The 19,904-nt window shown below is 42.4% G+C and overlaps 1 protein-coding gene across 1 annotated transcript in view; it reads right to left on the bottom strand.

Moving 5' to 3' along the window:
• Window positions 1-19,904, bottom strand: part of sdc3 (syndecan 3) — a gene marked incomplete at its 5' end in the record, with an annotated part of 72,173 nt that overhangs the window by 15,637 nt on the left and 36,632 nt on the right. The gene's annotated exons all lie outside the window — the stretch shown is intronic.

Below are 19,904 nucleotides of genomic sequence, written 5' to 3'. Positions count from 1 at the left end.
TGTGTGTGTGTGTGTGTGTGTGTGTGCGTGCGCAGACTGGATCCACCATTAGGCTGAACAGAAAAGGCATTTGTCTGTCTGTGTTTGTCTTTGTGTCACAGCCATACATCAGTAATGATGAGGGGCTGCATGATGTAAGCCAGTGTTCGCCCAGAGGGGAGCATCAAAGCCTAGTCTATGCTATGACAGGCTGACTTCCTGCTTACGTCTCATGGTGTGTCTTTCTCTGAAGGACACGTATTGTCTCCAGTAATGCCCTTTGTTACAAGGTATGACTTTCCTTAAACCAGAGTGTCTTTATCGATCTGCTTGTCCTTGTACTGCGTTTCTGAAGAAGCGGCGAGCGAGTGTGTCTCTACATGTGTATTAATGAGAGCAGGATTGTAGAGTAGTTTGTAAACACAAGACCAAAAGTTGACCCAGGCCTTCTCCCCGGCTCAAAGACACCGATAGTGTACAGTCCCGTGCATCTACTGCCTAAAAGGCTGAGGCACAAAGATGTCCTGAACAAACTTACAGTAAAATAAGAAAAAAAAGCCAATAGGATGGTCTCTACAGATAGACTCACTTATCCAGCCAGACGTCAGAGATCATCAGCTACTACTGATAATCTAAATTCAATGACCAAGGACCCATGACCAAGCTCTGCACCATGGGTGACCTACCGAGCATTCTGCTCCACTACCCCCCCACGGCTGTGTAATGCCCTCCACGACTATTTGAGAGCCCCACAGTCTAAAAATGGACTAAAAACATACATTTTCAACAAAGCTTTTACATAATCTTTTACTTTTACCCCAAGAAGGGTCTTGTGTCCAAGTAGGGTCCATGTTGTTGTTGCCAATGTTTTTTGGTTTGTTTGTTATTTTCTTTTCTTTGCTATTGTTATGCCATTGTTTTTAGACCCTGTACCACTTTGTGATTGTGATTTGCAAAAATGCGTTCTAAATATGCATCATTATTAATGTAAAACTGGTGGGAAACAATACAGAAAATACAATACAAAAATAACAACGTCTTTAGGGCGGTACTGCATACTGGGTGTGGTGATATATGACTGTCTACTTTTCTAAAAGCATTGAGTGCAGGTTTGTTGGCGTCCGTCCTCGGCTCTCGCCGCTGTTCTAGCCCATAATTATATTGAATTTAGATGTCACCGGACAGACACATGTTGAGGAATTCTGGATCAATCAGTAACTAATTGGTGAGGCAAGAGGAGTCGGAGACACTTTAAATACAGTAGACCGGTGCTCTGATCTACTCGGAAACGATACAAATTACAATAGGAATGCATGCCCCATTCATGCAATACCCCTTGTACCCATTGTCAAGGGTACCCGTTCTCCACATCTGTCTGTGTCCCTTCATTGGTGGCCATATATGGAGATATCAGCCAATTTGATGGAGATAAGGGTGAACACTCTGTATCCTTCTGTCCCTTTTATGCCCATACTGTATATGGAGATCTCTGTATCAGTCTGTCCTGTGTCCCATTGCCCATATGGATATCCCTGATGTCATCAGTATAAAAATCTGTCTTCTTTCGTGTATCACCTTGATGATTGGGTGGCGACATTTGTGGCCACAAAACGGAAGGGATCAGTCTCAGACCGATAGTTATACTCACGATAAGAGAGAAACTGTTGTTTGTGTCACCATTAGGAACAAGCTGTGCCCAAAACAATACATAGCGAACAACACCAGGCCTGTGGCCCTGTGTCACGGTGGCACCTCCACTCTTAGAATATGCTAAATGTCACAGCGTAATCATAAAGGCACACAAGGTGAAGAACGCAATAACAAGATAAGGTGTAATCCTACCAAATAATTCCTCACGCAGGCGGAGATCTGTGATCGTCAGACAATGCGAGACAACGGCAGATACAGACTCTGTCTGCCACACACACATTTATTCTAAGTGGGTCATAAGGGATGATTGAGAGGGATTATTTTTGTACGAGCGAATATACATTATTTTATTTTTTTGGGGAGGAAAATCCTACCAGTCTTCTTTAACTCTTGAACCGAGCTCCATTTGCATTCCAGGCGTTCGGCTTATCCCCGACCCTTCCTTCCCGAGGAGCGACAGACACACAGTCCACGATATAAGCAGTAATAGAGAGAGACGAGGCGTATCGCCCGTTTTCGCGCGCACTCAGCGAAATGTCACCGTGACTGTTTTGAATAATGTGTTACACTGGGGGTTTTCTTTGAGCGTGTGCTACTGTGCATTGTGTAGCTGCATTGTGTCGATCAGTTGTACTTAAACAAAGGGCCTGTGAGGCCCCGGGGGGGTCGCAACCAAGCAACAACAAAACTGCTTCCTCTTTTCTTTCTAATTGAACATAATGGTAAGCCTGTAGAAGAATGACTATTCTCTTTCCTTTCTTCACTTTTTGGGGGATTTTGTTTCGCTTGATTTTCAGGAGATAGATATGTGTATAGAGAGACAGGAACTCAAGGACATTATGGAAGGGGAGAAACGTGGTCTGCATGCACGGATTCAAGCAAAAGAAAATGTCGGGCAAGGTCGCGCTGAGACCACATGAGACATAATAGGTCCATATAAGGGCATTCCCAGATATGGGCTTAATATTGATAACATCAGGGATCTCCAAATATGGGCATAAAAGGGACAAGGACAGCCATATATGGAGTGTGACATGAGACATGAGACATGACTGACTGACTGACTGACTGACTGATGAGACGGAGGTTTTGATATGAACTGCTCCCAAAACAACCTATCTACAAGCTCTCAATGTGTCTGCGACTCATTGAGAGCTAGTAGATAGACTGTTTTTGCTGCGTAACATGTTTCCATATGAGACATGCTGGCTTCTAAGGCAGGGGTCTTCAACGTTTTCAGGCCGGGGACCCCCAAACTGATGGGGAGATGGAGCAGGGACCCCCTACCACCTCGTAGGGTGGGGGGGTCGGGGGTACGACATATTTTTTATTTTAAACATGTACAAGTTACAGCGAGCAGGGTGGGCCGTACCACTACCATTTCTAGAATACTACTTACTAACTGAGAACCAATGTCAATAATATCAACAATCTGTCAATTGCATAGTAATCATGTATTCAAGCTATTCAAAATGGATAGAATCATGATTTATTTTTTAACATAAATGTAAAAAAAAAAAAAAAACATTTTTTGAAATGTTTTTTTTTCTTTCTTTTTCTTTTTTTTAAGCAATAATTTCGTGGACCCCCTGCAGTACCTCCGCAGACCCCCTAGGGGTCGCGGACCCCCTGTTGAAGACCCCTGTTCTAAGGAATCGAAATGAGTGAAATCAGTTGTGGCGACTGAGAACTTTAACCCATGGGTCTGTGATGGTGGGCGACCTGAACAGAGTGAGACAGGGAAAGAGGAGGATGAGGAGGACAGACACTGTTCATCAGCTCAACTGATCTAATTGAAGCAGGAGTCTGCAGGACCCAACGAGGTGATTGAGTTGAAAGGTGGAGGAATGTAAGGAATGACAGCTTGCAGTCTCTCAGTTGACCTGTCGTCTTAAAACTCCTAGAACGACTAGCCTAATAATAGCTTTTTTCATCACCTACACCCCCAAGGGTCCTTGAGGGCCTCGAGGGGAGGGTCCCCAAGGACCAAAGGTGAAAGATTGATAGTTAGGAGGAACCAAACGGACCCTTTACAAGGTCTGTTACTCGGAGATAGAAACAAATAGTTGAGAGTTATACAGGAATCTGTGAAAATCTTATCAAGTGTCCATGCCCTAATCAAATGCTTATCAAATGGTCCTTGAAATGAAAAAGGTTGATAATCGCTGTCTGAGAGTCTTAGTCGTGACGCTGTGTTGTGACCTTGTAGATGATGTGCCAAAAACATCATGAGAAAATCTTAAACAAATGTAATATTTGTAAAACATTTTAACAACACAGATCTTGTATGCATGGGGTGTCGCTGCTGCCTGCTGTCACAAATTCTTTTCAGATGGGGAGGTCCACCGCCGTGGTAGAAGAATATACATATTAATTGGGGGGGGGGGGGTCCTGACTCCTCCATGACATGTTTATCACCAGTGTAATAAAATCCCAGGGCATTTCATGGGAGTGGGAACAGGGTTCCCAGCATAGCGCAGTGGGAATTCATGTTACTGAGAGCTGGACAGGTCAGCTCATCCTGACCCCATGACCTCTGTGGCCGTGCTGGGCAGCGTACGGGTCAGAGAGGTGGGTCAGGGTTGAACCTCTGGTCACTTTGAGGTTGAGCTGCTCTTTCTGCCTCTCAATCATCTGAGAGGTCTGTCCACCTCAATCCAACCATGTCCCTGTGATGTTGTTTAGACACACACACACGCTGAGCTGACTGTAGCTTCTCCAGGGGATTTCTCCAGCATATGGCCTCGACTTCCACAATCTAGCTACACCAGAAGGCAACCACTCTCAAGGGATATGATGCACGTGACAGCAGGGCAGGGGAATATATATATATATATATATATATAATATTTTGTTGCTGTCGGGCACAAACCTTCAATCTCCATATTCAGACTTGTTGTGTTTTTGATCACACTACAGCGTCACACAAAAGCATCAAAAGAAGCAGATCCACAAGCTTGGTTCCAATCTGCTACTTTTGATGCTTTTGAATTTGAATCGTGAAAAGTAACAGTTTTGGACATATGAGGTTATGACATATATCGGTGCTGTCGGTGGAAACCTTGAATGTCCAAAACAGTTCCTTATTTACTATGATTTGGGGAAATTAGCAGAACTAGAAGCTCACGACACGTCGCATCACGACTGGTAGATCCGGTATTTTCACTATGCTTTTGTGTGTGCGACACTCTTTTATGATTGACATTAATTTCCCCAAAACAAAGAAACATGGACTTACGTGGTTTCAGTAAGACGGCGACGATATTTAAGTCAACCGGAAGACGAAGTCTTCGCTGACGAAACGTGTGTCTTCTTTGTTCTCTATTATTTTGTCTTAATGAATTACGCCTACATCAGTAGTTACGAGTGCGCAGCGACTTTCTTTTCATGCGTATCTTTCTGCTATGAATACGGGGTGTGCATTGCATCTCTTGAAAACAACTCGGTGTCAAGATGTCGAGATCGTTTTTGTTTTCATCTTTTCCAAATGATCGTCTGGTCTGGTCTCTGTTGTGTCTGCAACAGTGACTACTTCACTGTATTGTTGTGGTTCTTGGCTCGAGTTTCTCAGGTGTTTTGAGTATTGACTGTATTTGTTTCCCCCGCAGGGCTTGCAATATTATTTTGCGTTATCTTCTTCTTGGCACCGACTTGTATCAGTGTTTGGCGTCCAAGAAGACATTCCTCTCTGTCTTTTGTTTTATTGCAGGGGTTTATGGGAACCCAGAAGGAATGCTGGGGTACGTTATGTCAGTGCACGATACGAGCACATCTCTTTAGCACATGGGTCTTCAACGTGGGGATGTCCAGAGAGATACTCCAGGGGGGCCGGGGGCGGGCATCATGTCAATATAATGGACAATGTGTCCTGGTCATGTTCGTACGCTCATGTAGTAATAATAACTCAGTCCAACCGCACTCCCTTTTTGGAAATATGGCAAAGTAATAAGAGAGCCAGGCTCCAAAAGTTGAAGGCATAATTCTTCAGTCTATAACAAACACTTAAATGAGCCAATTAGTAAACGGAGCCAAAAGAACTAGCAGAGTGCCAAATAAAACTGGTGTATCAAATTCAATAAATATTGTGACACACTTTTTAAGTAATCTTGACAGCCATTTTAATTTACACAATACAAATACAGTGACACACCGCACGTTGGTAACACAACGTGTGGAATGTTATGCCACCAGCACAAAAACAAACCCATTTTTTTGCCCCGGGACAGGTATATGGGGAAAAGTTCCAAGCTAGTAGAGAGCCAAATAAAACTGTTGGAATTGTTATGCCCAAATTTGAGCGTTTTGGTCAATAAATATTGTGACACACTTTGTACTTTGCACTTTGTACTGTCAAGTACTCTTGACAGCCATTTTACAATACAAAAACACGCGTTCATAACACGACGTGTGTCATGTTACGCCACCAGCTCTAAAACAAAAGATTTTCTGTTGCTCCAGGACAGGTATATGGGGAAAAGTTCAAACAAGGAAAAGAGTGTTACCAAAACAAGGTTATCTTCACTTCCCCATCTTAAGCCTGTCCTGAGGCGGGCCTATATCTCTAGTCAGGGGTGTCGCACCAAATTCTGGGCCCTGGGTAAAGTATAAATTAATTAAGGCCCCTCCACCTTGGGCCCTAGTAACTCAGTTCCACTTTCTTTTCCCCTCCTTGTGACGCCCCTGGCTCTAGTTATGTTGCTAGCCCTAGTGTGATGCTAATTGCGATGCTGCTGCTATAGCGAGCTCCTCCTTGGCTCCAGACAGAGGAAACCTGATGCCTTTAAAAGCCAATAAAAGCATAATGGAATCTCGGAGGGCTCGACCGCATCCAAGCTTCAGTCAATCACATCCCAGCATGAAGTGGAGGCTCAAACGCTGCGTATACGTATATGTTCACCTCCTGAAATGAAAGCCCCTCAAGCTCTTTAAAACGATGACATGCTCAAGATATACACGCTCCCTGAAGTAGCTGGCTGAGAATGTCGGGGATTTGGAGCTTTATGAGAGTGTGTGCGCGCAGTCACGCATGTGTGTTGTATTGCTATACTCGTAAGGACCAAAATGTATATCCTCACACAAAGCAAAGTATAGATTCTGAGAAGTAGACGTTGTGAGGACCATTTTCCTGGTCCTCATGGGAGAAATGTTATAAAGATATTCAAAAATATATATTGAAAAAAAATCACACCTATTGTGAAGTGAGCGGAGCAATTTACAAGTTAATTTCATTAAGCGTCCCGCAAAGCTTGGCCGATGTAGATGTAGGCCACGCTTCAGAGCCTGGACAAAGCCAGATGTTGGAGCTTAGCTACTACCAGGAGCACTGCTCAAAAAAATTAAATATATATATATATAAAAAGGATTAGACATTTAGAGGTCAGGTTCAGGGGTTAGAGTGAGAGTTTTTTCCCCCCCAATTAAAAACTTGTGCTGCGATGTAACACACCGAAAACACTGCCGATCTGCAAAGCTCACAACACATCGCAGCACAGCGCGTTATGAGTTTGTAGATCTGCTATTTTTCGGATATTGTTGGGATATTTTCAGCCCTTTTTCACTGCTGTCCTAAAACGCTGATGTCCTCACAAGTATAGTTATACACACGACAAACGTGTGTGTGTGTGTGTGTGTGTGTGTGTGTGTGTGTGTGTGTGTGTGTGTGTGTGTGTGTGTGTGTGTGTGTGTGTGTGTGTGTGCATGAGCATGTGAAGGAGAATGAGTGTGCAAATCTTTTCTGAGACTTCCCAACCACAAAAGTGTTGAAAAGACATCTCATTGCAATGATAGCAGGGGAACTCTGTGGTGTGTGTGTGTGTGTGTGTGTGTGTGTGTGTGTGTGTGTGTGTGTGTGTGTGTGTGTGTGTTATCCTCTTGCTAGGAGTTGGGAATTTCTATGAAAGGCAGAGGTTGCCCATAGCAACGGCCTTCATTGTAAAACTGATCCTTGGAATACACACGCACACGCACACGCACACACACACACACACACACACACACACACACACACACACACACACACACACACACACAGGGCTACATAAGCACACACAGGCTGCAGCTAACATAAGCAGCAGAGGTGTTATGTAACGGCAAATAAACAACCCAGAAATCAACATCAAAACAGTCTCTGCTCCTACGGGCTTCCACTGTATTTATCTACCCCTCCCCATAGCTCTATGTCTATGTCTCTCTATCTCTCTCTCTGTCTGTCTATCTCTCTCTCTCTCTGTCTAAATACACTTACAGTAAGTAGTCAAATCTGTTCATGATAGGTATATTTGACATCTGTTTTTGGATAAGATTTATATCAGACCGTCAAGTCAAATTTCATGACATCTGACCTAAACTCATCATGTCAAGAGGTTTGTTTAATGTCACAGTTACAGTATCTGGGAAGTGAGGTCAGTCAGTTGGCCTTGTTGTTGCAACTCGGGATATTGATTCACGTGTCAAGATATCAACATGCCGAAGACATCCATGACCTCATCCTGCCATCTATCATTGTTATAACACTTCAACTTGTCAAATTTGTGTAAACATCTGTGAGATAAGAACTCTTTATAAGCTCTTGTCTTCTGTAAACCCAGCATTGTCTGTAATCTTTAACCTCTGTCCAGTTCCTTTGAATATAATGGTCTTGTATCCGAGTCTTATTTCTTGTGTTGTTTGTTTAGACATTCCGTTTCTAACATTTAGATATGGCCTCTCGGGCCGTTTCTAACATTTGGCCTCCCGAGCCATTCCTAACAGCTCAAATGTGTCAAAGTGTTTACCCGTTTTGAGCTTGCCTTGTAGATTGGCTATTTTCGACTAGACAAAGTATAAACTAGTAAGGTGCAATATTGGGTAATTGCAATTGTGGTTGCACTGTCACGAGTTGCGAGGAATCCACTGGGAAAAGAATTCTGTCTAAGTAATTATTTATATTAGATATATTGTGATGTCAAGTGAACCCTGTCTGATTGGACATGATATTGCCCAATCGGAAAAGGGACAAAAAAGGTCCATGGAACTCAATGGACTTTTGGGATTACAGAGAAGTTAAATGAAAACAGATTTACTTTAGGTGACATAAAGGTACTCTGAACTGGAACAATAGTCTGGTTGCCTATTAGCCTAGCTCAGCTATACCATCCACCCATGTTAAAACAAGGAGGGGATGATATAGGGATAGATACTGCAGTTAAGTGTTAGTTAGCTGCATTAGTATCTAGGCTGGTTATACCAGGCAGGCTAGTTGCCTATAGCAGTGGTTCTCAAAGTGGGTTCCAGGGACTCCTTGGGTTCCTTTAGGGAGGTCTAAATTGACCAATACAAGTTTGTAACTCTGACAGTGTACAAATGGAACCAAAAATTTGGTTCCATTTGTACGCTGTCAGAGGTAAGGTGAAACCTTGAAATGTGAAAGTTTGAGAAACACTGGCCTATAGCAACCACACTAAATAGGTCTTAAGTTGGTTAAACTAGTGGAGATGTAGTGGAGAAGAAGTACGGTAATGAATAGAAATGAGAAACAGTTGTGCATTTTCTCTCAGAAATACATCATCAATACAATACAATGAAGACATCATCATCCATATAGGAGAGGTTAGCTTGGTATACACTTTTGAAAGTTGACAGCAGTATTTCGATGTTTTGCATTCACTTGGCTCTCTCTCTCTCTCTCTCTGCCTGGTATGCCTAGGCATCTCCCCTCTCGTTCCTGCTGTGTCTTATCTCTCAATCCGCTCCCCAAATTCCTTCTCTCCCTCCCCACTGCCCCCCCCCCTTCCTCCCCCAGCCAATACACACAAACTTGTGTAAACACACACAAGCACATCCCATCCCCAAAGTGCTCGCTCCCTCCAGGGGCTCCTAACTCACCCCAAGGGCCCCCCTTTAATGCACCCTTCATGCAAAGGACACGCGCGCGCGCGCACACACACACACACACACACACACACACACACACACACACACACACACACACACACACACACACACACACACACACACACACACACACACACACACACACACACACACACACACACACACACACACACACACACACACAAACTAGCACACAAACTAGCTCACAAGACACATACTGTATATTTGCAGACACTAACTCGGGTTCTCTTTCTATTTTCAGTTTTGGTCAAAGCATGGAAGTAGGTTAGATGCTGTGCATAGGCCTATATACTTAAGACTTTTGTACATTTTGTGCATGTCCGTGTGTGTCCGTGTGTGTTTGCGTGCGTGCGGCTACTGACAATGTGCACAAAGAACGTTGGCGCTAATCAATCCGAAGGTTTGTAAGACTCACAGACCCTCTTCTAGACAGCTCGCCCCGTAGGAGCCAATAATGCCGTAAAAAAACAACTAGATCTATCAATCTCGAGACGCTTTTAGCATTTATCTCTGAGACAAAAGGCACCATAACTAGCAGCGATTTGCTATAGTTTCTAATGACAGTGTAGTACTGCCCTGACGGTAGTAAATTCTATTTGTAACGAGGACTGTTGTAATACATCAAACTGTCCGATATGCTAGTTGTTTTAATGAAGCAGTGGAGACTGTGGACTGAGTACTCTGGGGTGCACAGCACATCTCATCACCACAGAGAGGACCTGACTTGCACACAGACGCTGTTTGTAGCCAGACTAAAGCGAGGCCTCCTGCACCACCACTACCGCAGGACAGCTGGGGAAATTCAAGGTGTCAGAGAAGCTTCTACTCCTGCTACCACTGTCAGGGTCCATCTCTGTGTGGTATATTGTCTGGCACGAGCTCCTATTCTTCCCAGGAACCAATACGAGTGAATCGCAGGAAGGTCAGTGAGGTCGGCTGAGCCAAGCGCACCACCACGGGGAGTATCTTTCTTTCTTTCCCCGTCGCTCTACTCGCCGGTTTGGACAAATACGACGGCAGGTGCTTGGGGTAGGGGGCAAAAAGAATGATGAAGGACAAACATCACATCGTAGTGATCACCGACTGTTCGTGATGATGATGCAAAATGGGCAGCGCTGCTGGAGGTGTCCCACATTTCCCCCCCGTGGCTGACTGTTAAGAGTTCTCAAGGGCCTGAGAATTAAGGCCCGGCACTAACTGGGCCAAACCTAACAATTATCGCCATTTTAGGCTGAAGCCCCCCCCCACCACCACCACCCACACACCCACACACACACACACACACACACACACACACACACACACACACACACACACACACACACACACACACACACACACACACACACAAAATATTGCCAGTAAGCATCACCAGTTGCTCATAGCGCAGTGAAAGAACATAGAACAGTTGGCGAAATGGCAATAATAATAAGTTCTGCACAAAATAGGCTAAAGTGGAACTCTCTCATGCATTCTCTCTCTCTCCCTGATGTTCTTGCTTGCTGCCAGAGCCCTGAATGAGGACATTGTCAAAAACAAAACAATATACGTTATTGAATTGTGTATACTATTGATTGATTGAATAAACAGAACGAGGTACTGACAGATATTTAGGCTAAAACACCTCCCGGGGACTTGTTTTTCCATTGTGGTCCTATAATTAGAAAGTAGATAGTTCAGGGAGGACTTCCGTTACAATATGGGGACACCTTGAATATTGATGTTTCTGGTCCATAAATCTAACACTATCTGTCACACTAATAGAGGCCTTTCACAGAGTGCTTAGGATGCCCATTTATCCTCCGTGTCCAACGAAACAAACGGTTGCTCTGTGGAAAACAAGCGCTGTGTGTTGAGAATGAGATATCCACAGTCATGAGGCATTTTCCTTTTTGAAAGTGCTTAAGAGTGGTCACAGGCAGCCATGTGCATTTGTGCCCAAACTGGGGGTCCCTACATTATTTTGGGGGGGTCCCGTCCAGATGATTAGCATTTAATTTAATTGTTTTCTTACTCAATAGTAAACAAACCAACATACAGTGTACAGGGTATCTGCACATTTCTAAAGTTACAAGACTTTTAGGACCTTTTTAATACCAAAATTGGCCATATTATCAAATATTACATATGATACGAAAGGGGCAAGAATTAGGAACAGAGTTCTTCCTTCCTTTCCTGGAAGAAGGAGAACTATTACAAACATTACGTTCAAGGTCTTTATTAACAGCCTGGACTGGATGTTACCGGCTATACCCGTAATGTCTATTATAGGTAGTACGGTAACAACTATAAGTGGAGAGAACTGCAGTAGAACGGCCATAAATAAAGTTGAACACTGAGAGAAGAGAGTGGGGGGGGAAGCAAACATAGAGGGACAGATTGGAGGCGATTAGATGTCGCGGAACCAGCAGAGAGAGAGAGGAGATTTGAACGAGAAGGAAAGGGGAACAGAGGGTCAGAAGCAATCGCAGATGAAAGCGATATGAAAAAATCCATGTGTGAGGGGAGGTGGGAGGGGAGGGGAGGGGGGCAGAAAAGTGGTTTGGACGAGGCGTGAAGAAAGGATGCAGCAGGAGCATACCGTCGTTGTCGGGTGAAAACCATGTATGTCCAAAACCGTTCGTTTTGTATTTATCATTTTAAAAATGATCTAAACTAGTGAAAACAGCCGATCTACAAGCACACAACGCCTCGCGGTGCGAGGCGTTGTGTGCCTGTAGATCTGCTATTTTCACTAGTTTTGTGCGACAGTCTTGTGTGATGAAGCAGGGCTTTACTTTACGAAAAAACGTTCAAATTTGAAACTTAGAGATACGAGGTTTCTGCCCGACAGTGACGATACACAAGGGGAATGGGGTGTAGGGATACAGGAAAAATATGATTTGTTAATATCTATAAGGTGGTGGGGGGGTGGTCTCGACAGGAGAAATAAAAAAAACGGCGTGGGGGAGGGAAAGGGGGGAATGACTAGAAGAGCTGACAACGAAAAGAGGGAGAGACGAGGGGAGTGGGAGAGATGGAGGGAGGGAGAATGAATGGCAGAGGGAGACAGGAAGAAGGATGGATGGCTGTATAGACGGCACAGCAGCGGCAGTACGCGTGCACGCGCACGCGTGTGTGTGTGTCAGAAAGAGAGAGAGAGAGAGAGAGAGAGAGAGAGAGAGAGAGGCTGCTGGTGGTTAAGGCAGGCCCCTAAACAGCTTACAGCAGCTGAGACGGATTGGATGGAGAGGACAACCTGGACAGGATTACAGATAGATAGGGAGAACGAGAGAGAGAGAGAGAGAGAGAGAGAGAGAGAGAGAGAGAGAGAGGAGAGGCGGGGGGTTGGGGAGGTGCAGTGAAGTGGTGCAAGGTCTTGTCATAGCGTGTAGTGTATCATAGCTCTTTAGGAGCACATCCATTGGAAGCACACTCGCTCACTCATGGGCGGCCGTGACAGCGGCGGTAATGCCATACATACAGCCTGCTTTGGTTTCACATTGTTACCGCGTTGCCTATCGTTTGTTGTCCGGATTATGAACAGCTCAGCGAGCAGTGTTGGGAAAAGAGTACTTAATGTCTTTACTTACCGATACCGAAGTACCGGTACTTCAGTGTAGAAATACTCTGTCCTGAATTGAACATTTACTTGAGTTGAAGTACAAAAGTATCTGTATCAAAAGTACCAAAACTAAAAAGTACTCATGGCGCAGAATGTCCAATTTCACAAGTTTTTTCAAATGTATAAAATGTATACAAATCTTAGAAAAATAGCAGATCTACAAGCTCACAATGCGTCGCGATGCAACGCATTGTGAGCATGCAATTATAATCAAAATCTACAAAGCAACTAGTAACTGAAGTTTTAAAATAATTGTAGTGGAGTAAAAGTATTATAAAATGATATAATAAACTAAAAATAAAAATTTGACATAATCCAGCAAAGTAAGATTACCTCAAAAGTGTACTTAATAAGTACAGTACTTGAGAAAATATACTTAGTTACTTTACACCACTGATCGTTTGTTGTCCAGATTATAAACGGCTCAGCGAGGCCCCAGCACTTTATACTTGCAGGGGGGGATTATAAATCAACACCTTGTACCTATGGAAGTACAGTAATTATGTACCTCGGATGGAATTATAAACTCATTATGCACTTATTAGAGTGCCTTGAAACTGATCCATTATTCTTGTTAACTGGTTAAAAAAGAGGAACATGATAGTTAGCCTGGGATGTGAAAATAAATATCATTAGATACAACTTTGTTAAAGTAGATGCGGTAATGGAAAACTCAATGAATTGCAGCACAAAGCGGGCAAATTGTGTATAAAGAAAACAATTTGACTCAAAAATCAATAACACAATATGAAACACAGACCATATTACTACGAGACAACACAGTGTGCGCCACGGTTAATTTTCCACTATAAATAATATGTTCCTGTATCAAATCTAATCTCATTCAGGACTCATTTTGAATCAATGTGATTGATTGCCGTTATGAGATGCAAATAAATAAATGTTGTTCTCCGAAAAAGAACACAAATGCAGTGATTCTTTTAGCCACGACGATGATGCTTCCACATCATAAGCTCTGCTCCATCAATGAGCATCAATGGCGTTCTGTTCTGTTCTAATGCGTACGCTTGTATCAGAATCCTGTCTGTGCTGCTACCCGTGTCCTGGTAATGGAGACTTAATGATGTTGCATCTTTTAAATGTGATCTTTAAAAGCAATTTCAGCTTTTATGGATGCAGCGTAAGAGAGGCAGGAACGAGATTGCAGAGAGAGAGAGATAGAGGGAGACAGACATGCAACACAGCATTAATAAGCCGGATTTGAACTGGAGATATTTTTCACCATTAGTTCTGTGCTCTCCGGTGCTCTAACTGTGAGTCACCAGGGTCGTCTCGGGGATGTTTCGTACATTTGTACAATTTTATTAATTGACTTCGGTTCAGCCTTTGATGCTGTGTGCAACTCCGTCTGCTTTGAGAGAAGCTTGAAGGACACAAACACTTAACACTTCTCTCTCATTAGATGGTTGTATTATTGTTAACTGACACTATGGGAGCCAACCTGAGGGCAAGGCCAGGAAAGGCAAGGAAGCAGCATAAACACTGCTCAAGACCCTAATGTTAGTTACATAGGAGAGTGTGGAGGGCATGCCATTCAGGGGTCCCGAGTTGGTGTTAGCTAGATCGCACGCTCACGTTGCATTGGGTTTGATCATTTGATAATAAGTAGTAAGAGACACAGAAAGTGAAGGGCAATAGCATGCTGCTGTCAGAGACAACAGCGATACAATATTTCAGAGGTTGTGTGGTATCAACTATATATGTGGGTCAGTGACGTGACGCCCCAAAAAATGAGTTTTTAAAAAAACTTTAAATTGCAGGCATAAAAGTTATTTACTTTTGTTCTACTCACTCTCAACCTTATGGAAATACATTTTGTTTTTAGATATTTTATTGGAATCAGACTTTATTCAGCAGTTTGTTGTACTTGTGCCTAAAATCGTCATATGGTGTGACATGAAAATAATTGTTCATAAAATGAAAATGGAGTACATCTTTCTTAAGTTACTCACTTTATCAAAGTCCTTTATCATAACTAACCAGTGATCCACTATAGTTTTTTGAAAATTAATTATATCTGTATATTTTTTTCATAATCGACACTCTGTGTGAGGCCCATGTTCATGATCTTACAACATATTTTAAATGTATTCTGTCAAAACTTTCTCTAAAATTACACAAATATTTGTGACTCTTCCTGATAATATTCTCTATGTAATCCATAAACATTTTTTTGGTTTAATCATTAATAAAGGTATGATTTCTCACTATTTGGAATGTCACACCAAATGATTTAGTGTCACACCGTATGATCATATCTTCATGTGTCAAAGCAAACTGTGTTTTAACCTACCTATTAGTGAGTACTGAACTTTACTGATTGATTAAACAATTACCCAGGATAACATGGCCTTAATATTTCTGAACAGGATATTATTGTAGGGCTTTAACATGGGATAAGAAAGAATTGTAGTAGTAGATGGATGATGAGGATGTGCACAGGAATGCTACGCACACCTAAGTCTTCTGCCGGCCCACGGCAGAAGGATCCTAAAGGGACAATAAGGCGCATAGCCACACTTGGAGCCAAGGCATTGAAGGCAACATTTTATTAACACCAATTAGTGGAAACAGAACTCAGCATTCAGGTAAATTGCTTTTTTCCGAAGTCTCCTGAACTTGAACACAGCATTTTGTGTTGAACAAATGTAATTAGGAATCATGACATTACACCACATCTCCACTAGCTAAAGAGTGCTGGGTTGCGCAACTCCGAAAATAGCTGATCTACAAGCTCTCGCAGCACAACGTGTTGAGAGCTTGTAGATCAGCTATTTTCGCTAGTTTTGTCTCGGGTCCTACCTTAACACTGTCCACTGTCCAGTCCAGTGAGTGAAAGTACAAAAGTATTAGATCAGATTAGATTATACATTTAGACTGTATTGTACATCAGCCAGTCGTATTTGGTGAGGGTAGCAAACCGGCTGCCTTGTTGCGGTTCTGCTATGCCACAGACAACCTCCTGCTCTTCGTAGAAAATGCAGTCTCGCCCCTTTGGCTCCTCTCTCCTTGCTGGGTCATTGTTTAGTTTCTCCCTGTACTTTCTCGTTCTCTCAGCACTTGTCATTTTCCAGCTGACAAAAGAAAATGGAATGTATAGTTTAAGACAAAGAGAAAATATTGTTTAGATTGAAACAATATGTTAAGGTTGCTGTGAAGGGGTTTCTGCTCTGTCTGATGAATTTGAAGTATCACTGAATGAAGCTAAATTACATTTTATGTAAAAATGTTTAAAACAAATGTTTAAATGTACAAAAGAAACATGGAACTTTGTTATTTGTTGTTATATCTGTAGTTAAATACAGTATAAATCATATGGTGTGACAGTCAAGTCATATGGTGTGACAAGCAGACATGTCACACCATATGATTAAGTGTCACACCATATTACTGTTTTCTCCATTTAGGTTTACCTTGAGGCTACTATGTACACATTAGCATGCTAACAGCATGCTAGCTATAACAAAGCAGCCTAGATCTACATGGAAATATGACCAAAACTTCAAATAACTTAAGCTTTTTTTAAAGAAAAGGTGTCACACCAAAAGACATCCAGAATGGTGACTTTGTCAACGTTTCAACAAGATGGCATTTCATGAAAATGTTAAAATCATAACTCACCTCAGACACCTGTCTTGCAGTTGTGCTGGGAGTGCTGAATAGCCTTACAGAAGAAGGACCTCTCTAGCCAATAGGTGTCCAAATAATTGCCTGTTTAATTTTTCCAAACTAGTGTCACACCAAATGATTTTGGGTTGGGGGACAAAATGTTTTTGATCAGAAATGACTGAAAACATTATGCTTTGACTTTGAAAAGATATAGGCTCAAAATAGACATGTTTTTTAGCCTAAATTCATTTTCAAATGATTTTTAGCAATTCTTTTTCTTAGTTTTATTCAAGTTCCCACTTTGAGAAACAAGGTCAGGACAGTCACACCATATGAGTTTTGCCATGTTTGGTTGAAGATTCTGAAGAAATGAGGAATGAAATGTTTTAATCTTGAGTAAGTTCACATAAAGCTTAATGTCCTGCACAATATTCAGAAGGTTTTTGACAAATATATTTTTTATTTATACATGTTTGACACCGAGGACAGCGAAAACGTTACGTCACGTCACCCACCCATATATATATATATATATATATATATATATATTAATGTAGAGTCTACATTTTGCACTAAAGTAAACCCCTATAATTATAATTATGATTTTGTGATGTTGACCTTTCTCCACAAGGGCATGGTTTGAACCATTCTGTTGTACCAGGGCATGAAAGCCACGTGGCCGCTGTGGCCCATTGGTTTGACCCTTATGCCCCGAGGCCACCTGGCTTCAAGCCATGTGACACCGACCATCTCATTCTAAACGTAACGTAATGTAATGGGGCAGCGGTGGCCTAAAGGTTAGAGATATGAGTTTGTAACTGAAAGCGTCTGTTCGATTCGCCGGAATGGAGTTTAAAGCAGGACTTTCCTGAAAAAGAGAACCTTCCCTGGGTAAATAAAGGTAAAAAGAAAAATGACACAAAAACACAGTCGACGGTCCATGTGACTGACCATGATCCGGTGGTCATCAGATCACAAAGCAGACCATCATTCAGGTGTATCCTCACATACCAGTAGGATCAGGCTAAAGGAAGCACAGATTGTATTTTGTAAGGCAACTGAGGCCGTATGGGAGTTAACAGCCCAGGGTCACGCCTAGAGAGCATCATCATTAGATACAGCATTGGTTTGGCATCCTTTTTTTTCAGTGCAACTGAAAAGCAGCAGGCTTTGCCAGCATGAATGAAAAGACCACTATGAAGGTAATAGACAAGAAAAACTATGAGCTCATACAAGGCTGTACGTGCAGGCAGTCATGAGACGAGCAGCAGAAATCGCTGTGGACTCTCAACAACATCCTATCTTTGCTCTGAATACCAATGGCTCCCATCAGGAGGAAGAGGAAGAGGGAAAAGGAGCCAAAGAGCCAATCAAAGTGCTGGAAGCAACGGTTTGTTCCGGCCCTCCGTCAGACAGACTGCTGCTGAACTCTAACGCTAAATCTCTGTGCGATAATAGAGCAATGTGCAATAAATACCCAAGCACTTTAGCACTTAGAGAACATTTCTTTTTTTAAAGACGTGGAGTTGTCAATGTCAAATGTATAGTCAAATGTGAGGTTTTTTTTTTCAGGATGTTTTTATGCGACGCGACTGTCTAGCACTAGCAGCATACCATGTCGAGTGCTTGTCGTGTTTTTTTGTGACGCTTTTTATGTGAAGCAACGGGCTGTAGCACTGTGCCCAAGACGAATGTCCCCTCGGGCACAATAAACTTTACTCTCTGTCTCTCTCTGCCTCTCTCTCAAAGAAATTAACCACCAAAGTGAAATTTCTAAATGGAAATCCCTCCTAATACATATAAGACGCTTTCAAGTGTGTAACAGCATGGTTTAAAGTATTACATGTACTATGTAATTGTTTGCACTCACGTTGTGCTGTAAGTAGGTTACATTATTGATTGGAGGATGGGGTTCATTTAGGAACCAACACACAGTATTATTAAGTATGCTTTTTTTTTTTTTTACATTGGTTTACATGATGTGGTTTAATGAACTGGAAAATAAGGGCATTTTAAAGTAAATTGTAACCCAAAAGCTCTCATTATCTGCTTGCTTACCTCTACCATTCATAAACATTGCTTAACGCATCTAACTGGATTCAACAGTCTTATAATACACATCTAAATATATAATATACACTATACCTGATTTATATTTAAGGGTCTTAGGCCTCAAACAGAGTCGGTGTAGTGCGGTGTAGTCTTTTTGAGCGTTAACGTTGTAGTTTTATGACTCAAAAAGACTACACCGACTCTGTTCGAGGCTTTAGGGGCCGTGTCCAACAAGGCGTTCATCTACAAACTTTACAAAGAGCTTGTAGATCAGATAATTATGGCGCGGGACACTGCCGGGCAAGAATGTATAAAAAAAAAAAAAAAAGGCTCGACTTGCCAGCCAGCCAGCAGTAGTTGTCTCACAGTCATTCATCACTAATGCATCAGGGATAATTTTTAACTAATAATAATTTCATGGTTAGCTCTCAAGATGGTAGTGACTCTTTACTTGCGCTTCGTTACGCAATGAGGAAACACGCTATCTGGTTCCAACTGTGGTTCCAACTGTCAATCTATGTGCTAAGAGGCAAAGCGCTAGCATGACACGGCATAGTCCATTCACAGCTAACGACACCCACACTTTTCCTTGGTACAGTTCACTGCCAACATAAAGCAGCAGACATATGTCATATGTCTCAGAAATACTGTATGCAGACGGTGGCCAAAATATATGTATTTTTAGAGAGGTTATATGGGAGAAATTAGATTTTTGGCTGGATAGTGATAGAGTATATCATGAAATCTCATTTCATTGCCAAGGTCCCCAATATAGCCTTTTTTGCAGGGTGCATTTGTATTCACTATGGAACTATCACATCACCACCTTAAGCCTGAGTTGTACCTAGAGTCCTGTGCTGAATATAGAAGCTCTACACGCTCACAACACGTCGCAATGTGACACGTTGTGAGCTTGTAGATCGTCTATCTTCTGTGCGGGACACCCTAGTACTACAGATTAAGCATTATCTACTGATTCGAGTGAAAGAATCAGTGGTATATCGCTGGTGTCGGGCAGAAACCTAACTCTTTAGGAGCTCAAAACACGGTGCATCGCAACTCACTGTGAGCTTGTAGATCTGCCATTTTGGGGAAA

Source organism: Nannobrachium achirus (genome assembly GCF_963921795.1).
Source record: "Nannobrachium achirus genome assembly, chromosome: 10".
Classification (NCBI taxonomy): Eukaryota; Metazoa; Chordata; class Actinopteri; order Myctophiformes; family Myctophidae; genus Nannobrachium; species Nannobrachium achirus.
Note: the sequence above shows the minus strand (reverse complement) of the source record. Positions and strands in the feature narration are given on the sequence as shown.